The sequence below is a fragment of the Microtus pennsylvanicus genome, chromosome 12 (genome assembly GCF_037038515.1).
Source record: "Microtus pennsylvanicus isolate mMicPen1 chromosome 12, mMicPen1.hap1, whole genome shotgun sequence".
NCBI classification, from domain to species: domain Eukaryota; kingdom Metazoa; phylum Chordata; class Mammalia; order Rodentia; family Cricetidae; genus Microtus; species Microtus pennsylvanicus.
In genome coordinates this window covers 57,901,495-57,918,052 of record NC_134590.1, presented here as the reverse complement: position 1 = coordinate 57,918,052, position 16,558 = coordinate 57,901,495, and positions in this window count along the sequence as shown.

Below are 16,558 nucleotides of genomic sequence, written 5' to 3'. Positions count from 1 at the left end.
CCTATTCTATGTCATCCTGCTTCCACATGGCCTCAGACTCCTTAATGTGCTTAGCTAGTTGTTTTACCAAATGAATCAATAAGATGATAGTTAACACAGTATCCAGCTCACAAGCCAGGACTACAACAGCATGACCTTGCCTTCCTACCTGCCCCACTTAATGCAGAGTTCTGATTCCCTGTTTGGCCTCCTCCAGCTCCCCGCAGGGACCCACAGTAAGATACTCTCACCTCCCTTGGTGAAGAGTACATAAAACTCAGCATTTGTAAGTAGATGAAAGAGAGGCTCACACTCCCAAGCCAACGAGAACACAGAAAGTCACGGTGTTTGTTCTTTGGAGCAGAGGGTGAGGCTTGATCTTTAAATACAAGCTTTTTTTTATTCAATCAGAAAAATATACAGATAGGATGAAAGCTGGTATTTTTTAGGATGAAGGACTAGATCAAGCCTTAAACATGTATACTTAAAAGAAAGAGAAATAAAAGGCTCTCAGGCACTGTGTGGACCTTTGGCACAAGATAAATATATACATTAATTTCAGCTCCTATGTGCTTTTTATTGAGGTGACAAGCTGTAGGTAACAATCCACAAGGCAAGCTTAGAAGCTTCCTGAGTTGAGTAATAATATCATGTTGTGAGTATAAAGCCATTTGAATGTCCTCTGTCACACAGCCAGGGGTATCCCCCAGAGAGTTACTGAAAATATAAGCCATAGTTAAGATCACTAGGATACTGGGGACAGTCTTAAGAAGGCTGTTGGCAGAGGTTTCTGTTCCTCCCAGTCCTGCAGTTGTTCAGTCCCAAAGAACACACAGAAGTCTACATTAATTATAAACTGATTGGCCTAGTAGTTCAGGCTTCTTATTAGCTAACTCTTACATCTCAACACATAATTCTTTGTCTGTGTTAGCCATGTGGCTTGGTTCCTTTATCAGCGAGGCATTTTCATCTTGCTTCCTTTGCATCTGGCTGATGACTACAGACTGAGCCTCTTCCCAGAATTCTCCTCTTCTGGTCACCCTGCCTATACTTCATGCCTGGATAGTGTGTTTTATTAAACCAGTACAAGTGGCAACTCTTTACAGGACACAAGACCATTGTCCCATAATACTTCCCCTTTTTATCTTTTCGAAACAAGAACTCTGAATCTAATCTCCTTTGTTTAGCTTTTGTCCTAACCATTATCCATAACAACTTATAACCAACACTAAACAAAGACAAACACCCATAATCCAGCTTTTGGGAATGTGGGTATAGTTTTCTAGGCTACTTCATGTTGATTGGAGCACTGATAATCTTATGGGGAGCTAAAGAAAATTTAGGATTATGGTCAAGTCCTGACTACAATATTCTGTGAGGCTTGATCATCTCAGCCAGCAGTTTTGAGGCTGTTCTGAATGCAGAATTCAGAGGGCATTCCAACAGAGGTCCTCTGAAATGTTGGATCATCTGGGCCATTCACTCCTTTCAGAGATTTTTTTAGGGGGGTCTTCCTTGAGCAAACCTGATTTTTCTTAACCCAGATGAATCCACAACCTCTCATGGAAACAAAAGCAAAACCTCTTCTCCAAAGTAACATATCCTTTGGCTTAAAATTTGAAGTCAAAGTCAAGGTATTTTCAGAATATATATGTTGAATTAATCCAGCATTTATAATCAAATGTCTTTTAATGGCTGTTGTTCCTTCCTCAGCTGTCAAACAATTCAAAGACAACACAATAACATGCAGTATCCAGATTCTCTGGGTTATTTTCCATCTTTATGTGGTTTTATTTTAAACTCTGTTTCTTTTATTTTTATTTTTAATTTTTGGTTTTGTGAGACAGGGATCGTCTGTGTATCTTTGGCTATTCTGGAACTCACTCTGTAAATCAGGCCATCCTTGCCCAGGCTAGGTGCCAAATGATGCAGGATTAATAAAAGCTCAGGTCTAGAAATTTAGGTTCAACCAGAAGATCAAAAGGGCAAAACAGCCAGTCTTTGACTTTTACCTTGACCTCAGTTTGAAGTGGCAATCCTGCCTCCAGGAATCTCAGAATGAGACTGTGTTTTGAGAGCTGTTTCCTCCCACTTTATAATCCTCTCTAGGGCTAGGATTAAAGGTGTGCATCACTGTGATTAAAGGCATGCACTACTTGGTTTCTATGGCAACTAGTGTGGTTATGGGGATTAAAGGTGGCTACTGGGATTAAAGATGCGTGTCATTGTAGCTACTGAGATTAAAGGTGTGTGTTACCATACTTGGTCTGTAAGGCTGACCAGTGGCACTATTTTACTCTCAGATCTTTAGGCAGTCTTTATCTATTAAAATACAATTGAAATGCCACTACAGAAGGCAAGACTTAGACAAGGCCCATTTGTTCATTCAGTTAGGTGCTTCCATCCATAACACTGTGGGCATGATGCTTACGGATGTAGGTGAGAGACTTTTATTCTGCAGTTAGATTAGACCTCTGGAAGAAATATCTTTGCTGGGCTCCCACACCCTTCTGTAAGGCCTGATAGGGTAGGGAAAAATCATTCCTTCCATGTTGAAATTTAGAAAAACAAAACAAAAATCGGACACCTGTAATTGGGCAATTTATAATCTGGTTTGGAGTTTTCCCTGTTGAGCAATGCAGACTTTAACATCAGGGAAACTGAAGTCAATTCCTTTCTTGTTTTCTTACTACCACACTACAGAACATTTTGCTGCCAAGAAAGACAAAACAGCATGCTCCCACACAGTCTCTTTGAACAAGTATGAAGAAATAAGTAGCAAAGTTGAAGAATTAAGAAAGCCTGTTACATATAAGATCCCACACATGCGATCTTACACTTTGTGTGGCAATGTGGGACACAGGGGATGATCTGCACCATAGCTATGGCCAGCGTATCTCCCGTGTGTCCTTCTCTGTATTTAGCGTGGTCAACCAAAGAGAAAATTTGGAGGCAGGGGAGTGAAGAGTTCTGATTATCAGTAAGACCTTGCTAGGAGAAGGAAAGACAGAAAATCTGCATTACTCATGGCCCCCACAATGCCACCCTCCCGACCTCTTCCTTTCTTTCTCTGCTCTCCAAGTGCCTTCTCAAGCCACTGATTTCAGAAGGGTCTATGCTCCAAGTTGGCCTTCAAAGGCTGCTCCATTTATGTGGCTCTCAAAATGACCTCCTGTGTTTTGTCATGATTAATTTTTTGTTCATGCATTTAACTCTTTATAATAATACCACACTGCTTTTATTTGCTCATTTTTGTATTAGGTCTTTTATTTTCCAGTTTTAGTGATGTAAGATTGATGATAAAAAATCGACTCTACTTAGGAAATAGACATACTTTGATATATGAATACACTGTGAAATTATTGCCACAATCAAGCTAATTAACATATCCATCATTTCACATGGTTACTTGATTTTTATAATGAGAACACTTGAGACTTACTCTCTTAGCCAACTCCAGGAATATAATACATTATCTACACATAAGCAGCACCAGCAGAAGACACAGAATTTTGCTGGACTTTCAGATTCCCTGGGGTCCTCTTTCTAATGACATGCCTCTGGTGGCTCAGTCCTAGGGGGGTTTTGTAGACTCAACCTTAGTCAAATCATTTCGTTGCTTCTTCCTTCCCATAATTTATGGCTGTTTTAATAGTTTGCTTCAGACAAGTATGCATTACAGACCTACTGAATACCCTAATAGCCATTAAGCTTGACGATATAACTATGACTAGAAACAAGACTGTTGCCCATTGTAGTCACTCACACTCCTTTTCTGATGTGGGAGTGTCATATATCAATCTGTTGATTTCATTGGTTAAGCAATAAAGAAACTGCTTTGGCCTCATAGGTTATAACATAGGTGGGAGGAGTAAACAGAACAGAAGGCTGGGAGGAAGCAGCTGAGTCAGGGAGTCGCCATGATTCTCCCACTCCAGACAGACACAGGTTAAGATCATTCCTGGTAAGCCAGCTCGTGGGCTACACAGGTTATAAGAAATGGGCTAGTCCAGGTGCAAGAGTTAGCCAAGAAAAGGCTAGATATAATGAGCCAAGTGGTGTTTAAAAGAATACAGTTTCCGTGTAATTATTTCGGGTAAAGCTAGCCATGGGGGCAGCTGGGTGCCAGGGACGCAGCCCCGCCGCTCCTATTTCAACAGATGGCGCCCACCCAAATATAAACTCTACCATTTCCCTTTTCCCATTATTCCCCAGATGTAATAAGATCTCAAAAAATAACTCATGGATACATGAATGGATGGATCGAAATGTCAAGACTCTGGAAGAGAAATCCTCTGTGGATTGCTGCCCGTTTTGTTTATTTCATAAAATCACATAAAATCCAAACTTCTCCAAGCTCTGAGACTTGCCCTACCTTTAGACTCTGAAAAAAAAAGTGAGAGGGAATCTCTCTTCTCATTAAGTCTACCTCATTAATTACCCGTTTGAGGCATATATGTGGGTGATGTAAGCAGGCAATGGTATCTGGTGCTGGTTGAGGACTGGGTCTCCTGCAAATCTCCCTGTGTCTTCTTTAGAAATCATTGTTCAACTGGACAGCATTGGTGACACCTCTTTCTTTACTGTCAGTCTTCACTCGGCTCAAGGGTGTAACTGGGAAAATATTTCCCATAACATTGACCCTTTCAAACACTTTGCCTTGTATCATAAGAAATTCAGGATTTTCAACTTTTCCAGCATTGATTTGTTTGTTAAATGTGAACGCGGAGCTGGGCAGGAGTGCATGCCTTTAATCTCAGCATCTGGGAGACAGAGCCAGGTGGATCTCTGAGTTTAAGGCTAGCTTGGTTGCAGAGCGAGTTCCAGGATGGACAGGCTACACAAGAGAACCCTGTCTCAAGAAACTGAAAAAACAACAACAAAAATATTCTGAACCTGGGCCCCAGCAATAACGGAGTCCAGTGAGATCTTTATAGAAAGCTTCAAGGCAATTATCTGTGCATCATATTGCACTACTCCTGTTTAATCTTCTATGTTCCTTATGATGCATGTGCAAATGTGTGTGTGTTTGGTTGGTTGTGTGTGTGTGTGTGTGTGTGTGTGTGTGTGTGTGTGTGTGAAAATATGTGCAGGAGTCTGTGGATGCATTAGGTGCGTGTGTGTGTGAAAGACAAAGGTTGACCTTGGATGCCATCTTCAGGAGCCACCTGCCTTGGTTTTCAAGCTCGTTTTTTTACTTGTCATCTGGCTTACTGATGGGGCTAGGCTGGCTGGCAATGAGTCCCAGGGATTCTTTTGTCTCTACCTCCCCAGGGAAAGGGTTACAAGTCTGCACCACCATGCCCAATTTTATTTAATGTGGGTTCTAGGAATCAAACCCAGATTCTCATGCTTGCATGATGAGCACTTTACTAAGCCATCTCCCCACACCGAGTTTATGATCATCTAGAACCCAAAGATGACACCTTGTTGATCTTATATCTACTATTGTTGCTATAGCACCCACCAAAATCCTCAAGTGTTCTAGGTATGTAAACAAAATGGCAATGATACACATCCTATGTGCCCGGAGGGAGAACTCCAGTCTTTTTAAGTTTGGTCATATCACAAAAAATGTTCCAAACTTAAATTGTGAGCATCAGACACTAAACCTCGATGGGTGATCCCTTTAAAGTATAAACCAAAGTGTCAATGCTCCTAGTTGGCCATCAGCCTCCTGTTGGTCATTTCTGTCTGTTTCCCTTTCTTCAACATCAATACTTGTTACAACAAGAAAATCAACCAGGAGAAGATCTATAGCTCACCAGGGTGGGCTAAACGGTGCTTTCCACTTTAAGACAAAGAGTGAAAGCAAAGCATTCGATATTGACTCTCCATCGGCTCATCTGTTTCTAACAGGCCATCAGGGTGACAGATACAAACACAGTTGGCCATGAACAACACCTCCTGCTGCCTGAGAAACATGCCTCTGTGTGTGTCTTTGTTCAGAAACAGACAGGAGTGTGAGATGAGCACATTTTTTCACAAGTTCAGTGCAACACAGCAGATCAGGGATTTTCAAACAGGCTCAGCACTCACATGTGTTTACTTTGAAGGATAGAAAAAGGCTCAATGCTCCATTAGCTGTAGGGTGTGAGGATGCATTGAAAAAGCCTATGAAAGAAAGTGAAGGCACAAACAGAGCGATAGAAACAGGCTATCAAAATAATGCCAAAAATTAAAGAGATGATGCCAGGCGTGGAGCTGGTGGCATTTTGTTGTAACATGGTTCAAATCATTGGCTTCTATGTTCAGATGCTGTAGGTATCAACACAGAGACAGAAAAGTGACAAGAATTGTCTAAGGCTACATGAAAAGAAACATGGATTAGAACCCAGGGACCCCAATTAGTCTTGGCCTAAAATTATGTCTGGTAGCCACTAGTGAATTCTTTCAAGGTCTTCTGGCTTGGACTATCTCCGTCTGAGAACTGAAGCTCATTCTCACTATTCTTCAAGCCATTTCGTTCCAAATTACCCTCCTTCTGTGGATCTAAGTGGTAAAGAAATTTCAGGTCATAGGTGAAATGGAATCAACCTTGTGTGTTCTATTCTGAAAGTAAATGGGAAGAGCAAGGACTGAGGATTGGAACATTTGTATTTGAATTCTAACTTGGCAACCAATATCAGCATAGCCAGCAGTAATTCTAACAGATTCAGTTTCCTATACAGCAATGACCAGAAATATGAGCATGAAGAGTGGTTTGTAAGGTTCAACTGGAAGAACTTATCCTAAGGATCTAGTATAGTACTTGTACATATGTTCTCCCCAACAGTATGTATGTCGTACCCATTCCAGGGATAGGAGAGCAAGGTCTACATCTAAATACAGTATTATGAGATAGATCTTTGGACACTACCAGGATCTTAGTAGTTGCAATTAAAAGTGACTTAAATCTGTGGCACTTGGTGAAGAGTACATTTAGAAAACCCGTAAGAAAGTTAAAAAGTGAATCTAGAAATATCATCCTCTGTTTCCAGCAGTGTGAAATCCATCTGCACTAGGGTCAAAGCAGCTTTGGTTCCTTGTGGAGTTATGTGACTTTGTTGGAAAGGCTCAAATACATTGTATTTGGAGAGTTTATATTTATATTCATGACATGTCCACCTGCATAATTATACTTATGTGTAATAAACAATTATGCCAGTGACAATGATTGCAAAGGGAATTGGCATCCTGATTTGGATTTTAACACTTGATGAAAGGATCATGAGACAATTACCCATAATTCCTTTTTTATTTTCATTTTCCCTAAAGGTGAGTGTTGTGATAAACTGAAAATCACAGATCACACCGTGGCTCTTGCCCTGTCAATCAGTGAACTGTGAACTCATTACTCCCACTTCGCTCAGATTCTGTTGGCGAAACAGAGGGGATGACACTATGTCCTCACTCTTCCATGTCAGTCTGAACTTAATGGTTGCATAAAATACCCAAGTGCAGACTTGAAACTGCTATCCAGGGGACCATTCACTCTTCCATAGGCTCTAAGGTATACTTATATATAGGGCTGCCCTATACCTGTGGGACTTACACAGTAGTGAATGATCCAGGAACCAGTTGAGATCTGGTCAGAATGTCAGGAGTCCCAGAGAGGAACGTGGTTGAGGAATTCTTCCACAAGCTAGAAGAGGCCCCCTGGAAGGACAGACATGCAAACACTGAGAGCATGAACGGAAGCAATCTATTGAACAGTTCTGGGTGCCAGGAAAAGGAAGAGACCCAGGTGGAAAGAGTTTGGTAAACACAGAGGCAAGAAGCAAGACAGTGTGCATTGGTCCAGGGAACCAATTGGTTCAGTTGCATTACCATTTGTAAAGTGAGAAACTGCACAGAGATAGGGTCAGCCTCCACCTGCCCTCCTAAGCCATCTCAGCTTAGGATATAGAAATCTTAAACTATTTTAAAGAAATAACTATTATGATTTCCTCATGAATCACATGCCAATTACTCTGATAACTCAGCAGCTGAAGCTCTCTGTCAGGAGCAATGGGTCTGACAAACTCGCCCAAGATCATTATATTTCCCCACCCAAACAGGAACACTTTCAGCTCTTTTTGCCTATGTTTTAATCGTTGTGTGAACCGCTTCAACTACTCTCATGCCTGTGGTGTTAGTCTGCCTTCAAGAGTAAGCATCTGAGGACGGTGTATGGGCATGGGGGTGGGGTGTCAAAGCCGCTATTCAGGAACTAAAAACATCCTTTTGGTAAGAAGTTTTATGGCACCTTTATCGCTTTTTCTTTGAGTTCCAGCAGTTGTGTAGAATGCTAGAGGGATGTTTGAGAGCCCACCTCTCTAGCTCTTCATGCCAGCTTAAGCAGACCACATTGTCTTTTGTTCTGGCTCAGTTTAATGTGGTCTCTCACACATGAGGATGATTCTACTGGTGTTGGAAAATGCAGAAGATGAGAAAATCAAGAGTGTGGATTATAATTGTAGCTTTCTGAGTTTCAGTTCTCTGAGTTTTCATCAAGAAAATATGTGGGCCATTTTTCCCAACGAAGCATGACAATATTCTTCCCAGAAGGTTCTATTCCGTAGACATTAAATACCAGGAAGTCCAATATTCTAGGCCCTCTCCAGGTCTGTGTTTCTCTGTGTTTCTGTGCGTCTCTCTGTGTGTCTCTGTCTCTCTGTCTTTCTCTGTTTCTCTCTGTCTCTCCATCTGGGCAGGAATGACGTGATTTTACCATTGACATTATAAGTTGAGGGTTCATGGGGGAAATGATGGCACATCTACCTCAACCTGGTTTCTTGCTCCTCTTTCATCAGTGGGAGATTTCCTGGGTACCTTGTTCTCTTCCCTACAATACATTTGGCAGTATTTCTTGATCATCCCTGAAGTGATCCATCGGTCCATTCCTTCCTCCCTCTTCTCATTTACTTGAGAAAATTTTTACAATTCTTGCAAAGAACATTATTCCAGATTCTCATTAAGTGACCCATGACTGCTGGGGTTTGGATATGAGTTGCACGGCCCATTTACCTATAAGTAAGACCTTTACCTATAACAAAAGCTGTTCTTCTTCTGTTCTTCCATTTTTGTAAGAGGTGCTTTTTTTTACCTTGGTCAGTTTAGAATTCAAGCTCCAAAAGGTGATATTATTTGTGAAGACCGTTGGCCTCCTGAAAGTTGCTGAAAAGTAAACTACTCTTGTTCCCTAGAGACTCCTCAGTGGAAGACATGTTGGCTGAATCTCAATCCCAGGACTAATACCTGGGGAACCCAGAAATGCGACCTGTTACCCAGGCTGATTAGGCCCGAATGTGCGTAGATATTTGGAATGTTGGAAACTAATGGAGGATTAAGATCACCTGGCCCTGGGGAAGTGTAAATTTACCCAACCAAAGCGTTACAAATATGTCCCCAGCCTCCACTCTTGGTGTTACAGTGTGTAGATGTGACCTAGAAGTGCTCAGCTGAGCTGAGACAGGCTTCCCAGCCTTTGCAAAGGGCACTCCCGTGGTTCACAGCTTCCGAAGCTGGGGTACTGGGTACTGAGTGTTAGGAAGCTGTTTCAGGGATCTAAGCTCTTTCCAACTTATTCTTGCCCTCTGAGGTGTAGGGCTGCTAGTCAGGGTACTGGTTTTGGCCGTAGTGGACAGAATTTGAATCATGGGAAATGTGCCAATCACTCTCCCTGCTCCCAACATTGCTGTTGTAGAGTGAATTAAGAGACTTCCTTAGATAATGAAAAGGAGAATTAGAAGGGGTAATAGAAAATCACATTTCTAAAGCAATACATGTTTGATAATTAAAAGGGGAATTGCCATCAGGGTGACTGCTGTGGGTACCAAGGTATCTACTACAACATCTGGCCTGTGTCCCTAGCACTCTTTCTGGTAACACTTGGCGATGTTTTCTAATAAAGATTGTCTAACTTAGCACATGATGTGAACAATACCATAATACTCATAAGAAAAGTAAAACCACCCCTACTTCCAACAATGAATCAAAATGCCTTCTATTTTCTGTTGTGTTCCTGAATGTAATAAAGTATATTTTTAAAAATTTGCTTCTCAAAATAGTGGCAAATATAAGCATTAAAGCCTGCTCCAATTGATTTGAATTGGCCATTTGCTGTGTATAAGTATTTCAAAATATTTTATATGCATTATAGCTATATAAAGTTCTTGTTTGTCATTAAACTATCAAAGGGGTAGGCCAGGGTTCTTGTTGCTGTGACAAATGCTTAGCATAAACTCAAGAGAGATGGATTCTGGCTCATGGTTTCCTAGACTCCATGGTTTCTGGGCTATGGAGAGACAGAGGATGGTGAGAGAAGAACACGGGGGCAATGCTCCTCACCCCCATGGGACCAGAAAGCATAGAAGGAAACAGGAAGGGGACAGAGACAAGGTGACCAGCAGAAAGCACACCACAGTGATCTACTTCTTCCAACTGAGTTTCACCCCCTGCAGGCTCCCTCACCTTCCAAAGGCAACAGAACAGGAGTCTGTGTAGGAATCCTACACTCAATTCACAACTGAGCAGATTTCAAAGAAAATGACTTTTCAAAGTTTGTGATCTAGGGCCAGGCTAGCTGTCCATGGAACGTTCCTCCAGGGGAAAGAACTGGAAGCTAATCAAAGGGTAGTCTTACCCACAACCCAGCGGACTGCTAGTGTTAGCTTGGAAGCTGCCTAGTCACTTCGTTCTCCTTCTACAGTGAGTGCAAGGTCCTCTCCTTATATCTTAGGTGTGTGTCATTTAGTTTTTCAGTCTCTGGAGAAAAGCCATGTTCAGTTCCTTGGTGGAAACCATCATGAGATGGATACAATGCCATTTATAGTTTATTTGGTTTGTTCTTTGCAGGAACAGTAAAAATTGGTGATCAGAAAGACTATATTATATTATAATGTTCAGTAAAAAATTGTACTTCCTAGGATCATGGGAGAAATGTTCCCCTAATGCGGGAAGCGGAGGAGGCCCTGAGTGAATGTGTATTATTGACAAGGACCAATGCCTTAGACCCAGAGGACTGGCAAAGCCTTCCTCTGGTCCTTGTGTAATGTTGACAGAGTACACAGAAAACATTGATCGCAGCATTCTCCTCCAGGATGTTTACAGAGACCTCCTACGGAGTCTAGTTAGCTTCTTCCCCTGTGCTTACATAATAAAGCCACAGAGGTTCTGGGCTGTTTTATAAGAGGTGTGCTCCACTCAATCCCAGATTTTCTGTGCTTGTGTCTGTTGTCTTTTCTTCATCCTTTCTTCATTGTAGTCAGGTTTCCAGGATCAAGCCTTGATGGACATAGCACTGTATAGGATTGTCCTTGCTTAGTCACATGATGTACTTGGGTCGATGAAATAGGAAGTATTGACATACTCCTGTGTGACACAGGACCTAAGTTGAGAGTCCCTGAAAGTCTCACTGTCCCACCAGCTTTCTTGCCTACCTGTTCTCTACCTAGACGATGCCTCATTTAAGGAAGTCTCCTTCTCTGATAGTCCTGGGGTGAGGAAAGGAGCCAGGTCTCCCTGAATGAACCCATCTTTTAGAACATAGCTCATGCTTAAAATGATGGGGAAAAACAGCAGTTGTTTTAAGTCACAGAAGCATTGAGGGTCTGGGTTACATCTTATCTTCAGAAACATTAGAAAACTCAAAGAAATCAGAGGGACCACGGAGATGGTTTGATGAATCAAAGCGCTGCCTGTGGAAGCGTGACAACCTTAGTTCTGTCCCAGAGTGTGTAGCAGAGAGAGAGAAGCAACAGCAGACAGTTGCCTTCCGACCTCCACGTTTAACCTCCCAATTGTGTGCTATGCATACATACATCACACCTTGCCACACATATAAATAAAAAAAAAATTTAAAGGCAGAAGAAAAGACAGAAAAGTAGGCTGTAATAGGTTTTTTTTTAGGGCTTCAGTAATCTGAGTTTTTTTTTTGTGTGTGTGTGTTTGAGCTAGGTACCACTTACTATTATTAATATGGCCAATGTATAAAATATTAAATTACCCATTTTCATCATTTTTAAATGTTCAGGTAAGGAGCATTAAATACATTCTCTGAACTGTGTAAAGATTACCCCTGTCCACAGCATTTTTGCCATTCCAAATGGAAATGCTACACCTAGTAAAAAATTACTGAACTCTTTTTAAAAGAAAAAAGGGCCATTCGCATACTTTTCAGTGCTTAACATTTTATATGTGTGCCAAGGTGGCTGATTAAAATATTTTCATTGATGTTCATTCTGTACTTCCCCTGACCCTGATTCAGACTGTGCAAAGAATTTATTTCTGAGATAAAAACACATCCCCAGCCCTTAATGTCAATCTTTGTCCTTTGTCAAGGTCTAAGCTCACTGGAAAGCCTCTCTTGGGAAGACAAGAGAAAAAGGAAGCTACAGGGACAAGGAGAGAAGGCCAGGAAACAAACAGAGGGACAGAAAGGAAGGAACATGACTGACTTGGGTCTGGGAGGAGATAACTACCCACACATATGAGGATTCAGCATCCCACCTAGCTGTGGACTCAATTTGACTTACAAAAGGTAGAGATGCCTTAGGGACAGGGAGATGCCTGACAAACTGGGCATGGAAGGTGCATCTGTCATTTTAGTGATACAGGGAGCAGAGACTTGAGGATTGGAGGATTTCCTGCTATTAGTCTACTCGGGGTTCAGTGAGACCCCCTCCTAAGAGAGTAAGATAAAATGTGATGGAGCAGGACATCTGGACAAGAAATGTCCTCCGGTCCTCCTGGGCTCATGGGCGAGCACCTACCTGTATGTGTATGTGTGAACGCACACACACACACACACACACACACACACACACACTCCACACACCAATAAAAAAAGGGAAAGAAAGTAGAGTTGTATGCCTGAGTTTGTTGGTCAAGTGTTTAATATTTAGTCACTGAATCCTTTTGTGAGGATGCTCTATGAACATTGCTTTCCACCATGGCTAAATACAAAATTGAGAGTTGGGCAATTTCAGTAAGGCAATTCTTTTAGAGGCCAATGCAGCTGGTCATGCTACACTCCTTATGTCTCAGAAGACAATAGAAAGATTCTTCAGAGCATAGACACCTACTTGAAATGTCTTTTAATTAAGTCTATTATCATAAAGGACAGAAGTCACCAAGGTTGTTGTTAGTATTTATTATTATTATTATTATCTGTTTTAGTTAGGGTTTCAATTGCTGTGATGAACCATCATGACCAAAGCAACTTGGGAAGGAAAAGATTTATTTGACTTACACACTGCTGTTCATCACTGAAGTCAGAACAGGAACACAAACAGGGCAGGAACCTTGAGGCAGGAACTGATGCATAGGGCATAAAGGGTTGTTGCTTTCATATAGAACCTAGATCCACCAGGCCAGGGATGGCATCATCAACAGAGGACAGGGCCCTTCCACGTCAATGCTAATTAAGAAAATGCCCTACAGGCTTGCCTCTGTACAGCCTAGCCTGATCTTATGGAAGAATTTTCTTAATTGAGGTTCCCTCCACTCAGATGACTTTAGGTTGTGTCAAGTCAACCAAAACTATCCAGCACAATATATATGCTACAAATGAAAGACACTTTGCCAGGTTAGACTTTCAGGATTATACTGATGTGGAAGCCTAGTTTTAAATATAGATTCTGCTTTGTCCTGATCACGGAATTTGAAGTGCCTTCCTGAGATGCTCGCTGCTCAGGACCAGTCTCTTTTTTTTGCTTCTACTGTAGCAATTATATTTCCTTTGAGTTAATTTTAGGTAGAAATCAGTGCAGCAAATTGATCCTTTTGATTTATTTAAAATAGGCATGATTTATTGTTTCAAGGTTTATTCAACCACGCTGAAATCATAGGCTGTGGTTACATGTTGTGTTCATCACTGTAACTCATAAAATATTCTTCTTTAAAGCTAAGCAGCTTGTGGTCTGGTTGGGTGGGCATGTACCAGCCCACAGTTAATCACTTTGTTAGCCAGTTGGCAGATCTCCAAGTTCTTCTTGAAGACAAAAAGGAAAGAGCTCTTGTTCATATACTCTATTCATTTTTAAAATGATAAGGAAAATGTAAATGGAACATGAACCTTCAAAGTGATGCCGTTCCCATCTTTGAACAAAGGTGGGGGTTTATAAGCTAAACATTGTAGATATATCAATAGGAACAACTGGCCCAGAAAGTAGGTCTCACAAATTCCGTATTTTGTGACATCCATAAAAAGTTTCTTAACGTTTTGAAGGCCTTGAGCCTTTTCAGAAGGCCAGTGAAGTCCTTGGACCTTCTTCTGCCTATGCGTGGAAAAGAATGTATACAATGTACCCATATTTTCATATAGCTATGCAGGTATATGTAAAATCTGCATTCAGTTCTTGGGACAGCCTGGAGCATCCTGATGTATGTCCTTGGAGACCCTGGTCATCCATGTTCCCCTTCTTTAAGCCATTGTGGATACAATTAATTGCACACGGTATTCTTAAAACTAAAAATCAATTTTAGTTCTTAAGATACAGAAATACCGTTTCAAACTGTCTAGTTTTTTTTTTATGTAGTAGGAATGACTTGGGAGAAATGTTTTTAAAGAGTTTTCACATGACAATCTTGTCTCATCTTCTGAATGGGAGCTGTCCCTTTGTTTATAATGAGACGAAATTGCTCTTATTAGTTCCTAAAATCATTATACCCCAGGACTGTCTCCCATAACCTGTTATTTGAAGTCTCTCTGATCTATGTGATCATTTAAATACTTCTAAAATAGCAATATTCTGTTTAGCGACTAAGATTTCCTTTGAATACATGAAATAAGTCTATATTTCATTTTCCAATATATCGAAGTTCTTTTTTCCTTTTGATGGAATCAACTGAATTCTCAAAGAGAACTGAGCAATTTATTGTTCCCATATAATTCTATCTCTCTCTGCAGAGATGTCGTGGCAATTATCCTGATTGGAGATGTGCCAAGAGCGTACTTACATTGCGCGTTAGTGATATTTTGGAATGAGACTTCCTTCTATTTTGTAGAATGCATAACAGCATCACAAGATTATTTACTTCTTCAAAACTTTCTCTAGTATTCTGCACCCATGAGACTGAGTGACTCCCCTGCCCCACTCTGACGGGCTTTAGACAGACTCTGGCATATCTGCTCATGCTCAAAGATCCTGGAGACTCTGCCCTGCAGACTGGAACCTCTAGGTTCATGATTGTGGAGGGCAGGTGACACCTATAAGGAGGACTGTGTCAACCAGGCAGAGAATAAAAAGTTCCCCTGGATGGAGCACGTAGAAGCGCCATGATAAGGAAGAGGTGGGGTTCCTGGATTATGTAAATAAATGGAACCGAACACAAGAGGTAAGAAGCTTCATTGGCAGTCAACTCAACAGAACTTTCTGACTTGAACGGTTTGAAGTTAACATTAGCACAACAGTTCCAAGTGTGTGCCTTCAATCAGGAAGGCTCAAGAAGAGGAGGGAATGGAGAGGAAGGAGCAGAGGAAAGAGGAAGGAAAATTGAATATTCCCTTATGAAAAATCACTAAAGAGGAAAGATTGATTCAAAGAAGGAAGAGGTGATAGCATCCCAAATCTTTGTAGGAATTTAAAAATAATTTCTTTCTGACCTTCTAGCAACTGCACAGCCCAACTTGTTGACAGTGGCTATGGAATACTATGGGCGAATGTTTGCATGTATTTAATGTGTATCATATGTGTTGTTCCATCTTGATGCATTGTTCCTCACCTTGGTTTAAGCCATGGAGCCATCTATTCGTTAGCCGTAGTTGTTGCAAGACCACCAGCAGAATTGTCAGAACTGTATTGTTGCTAGCTTCTGTCCTTGACCTGAAAGAAAAGCCTTGGTCCTCTATCTGACCTGGGAGCATGAAGTACCTGGGTAAGGGCAAATTGAAGTTTACTTCCTGTTCCAAGTCCCAGGAGCTTAGGTGCAGGCTCACCTTGATCTGAAGACAGTATTTTTGCTGCAAGTGTTTGTGGTTAAGTCTCAGTTTCTACCTCCAGCCCTCTCTTCTTTTTGCCTCCCTCACCCTTTGCTGGGTACTGTGATCTACTGTGCACTCCATGGGAGAATCAAGCAGCTCCTGCTCCTGGTGGAGTAATGAATTCTGGGATATTTGACCCAGTCAATGGTGACTTTAGAATCTGGTCCACTTGCATGCTACAGTCTGCATGGCACATTCCAAGTGTATCCTAAGCCTCCCCGCCTCTCTAGGACATCCACTGTTCTTAGTGTGAACCTCAAGTCCTTCAAGGCAATGTATGGCTCTTAGGTTCAGGACTTTCTTATTTGAGTGAGAGTAGGCACCAAAGAGTGGACTGGAGAGTGGGAGGGTTTGCAGGGCTGAAGTCCTTGAAATGCATGAGCCCACACTTTTCATCTACAAGAGGTTTCTGATTCCCATTGTCAGAAACCACTGTCCCTTTGTTGTCTGCCCTTTCCTCCGTCATGGTGAGTTTGAAGTGTGTGCTGCTGACATTCCTGAAAATTCAGTCTTACTGTCTTTGTTCCCATCACAGTAGGTAGCTGGTCCTCTGGCCAGTCATGGTTTCTTCCTGCAGCTGCAGTAAAATAAAACAGGCCAGGTGAATTTGTTTATATCTACACTTACATACTT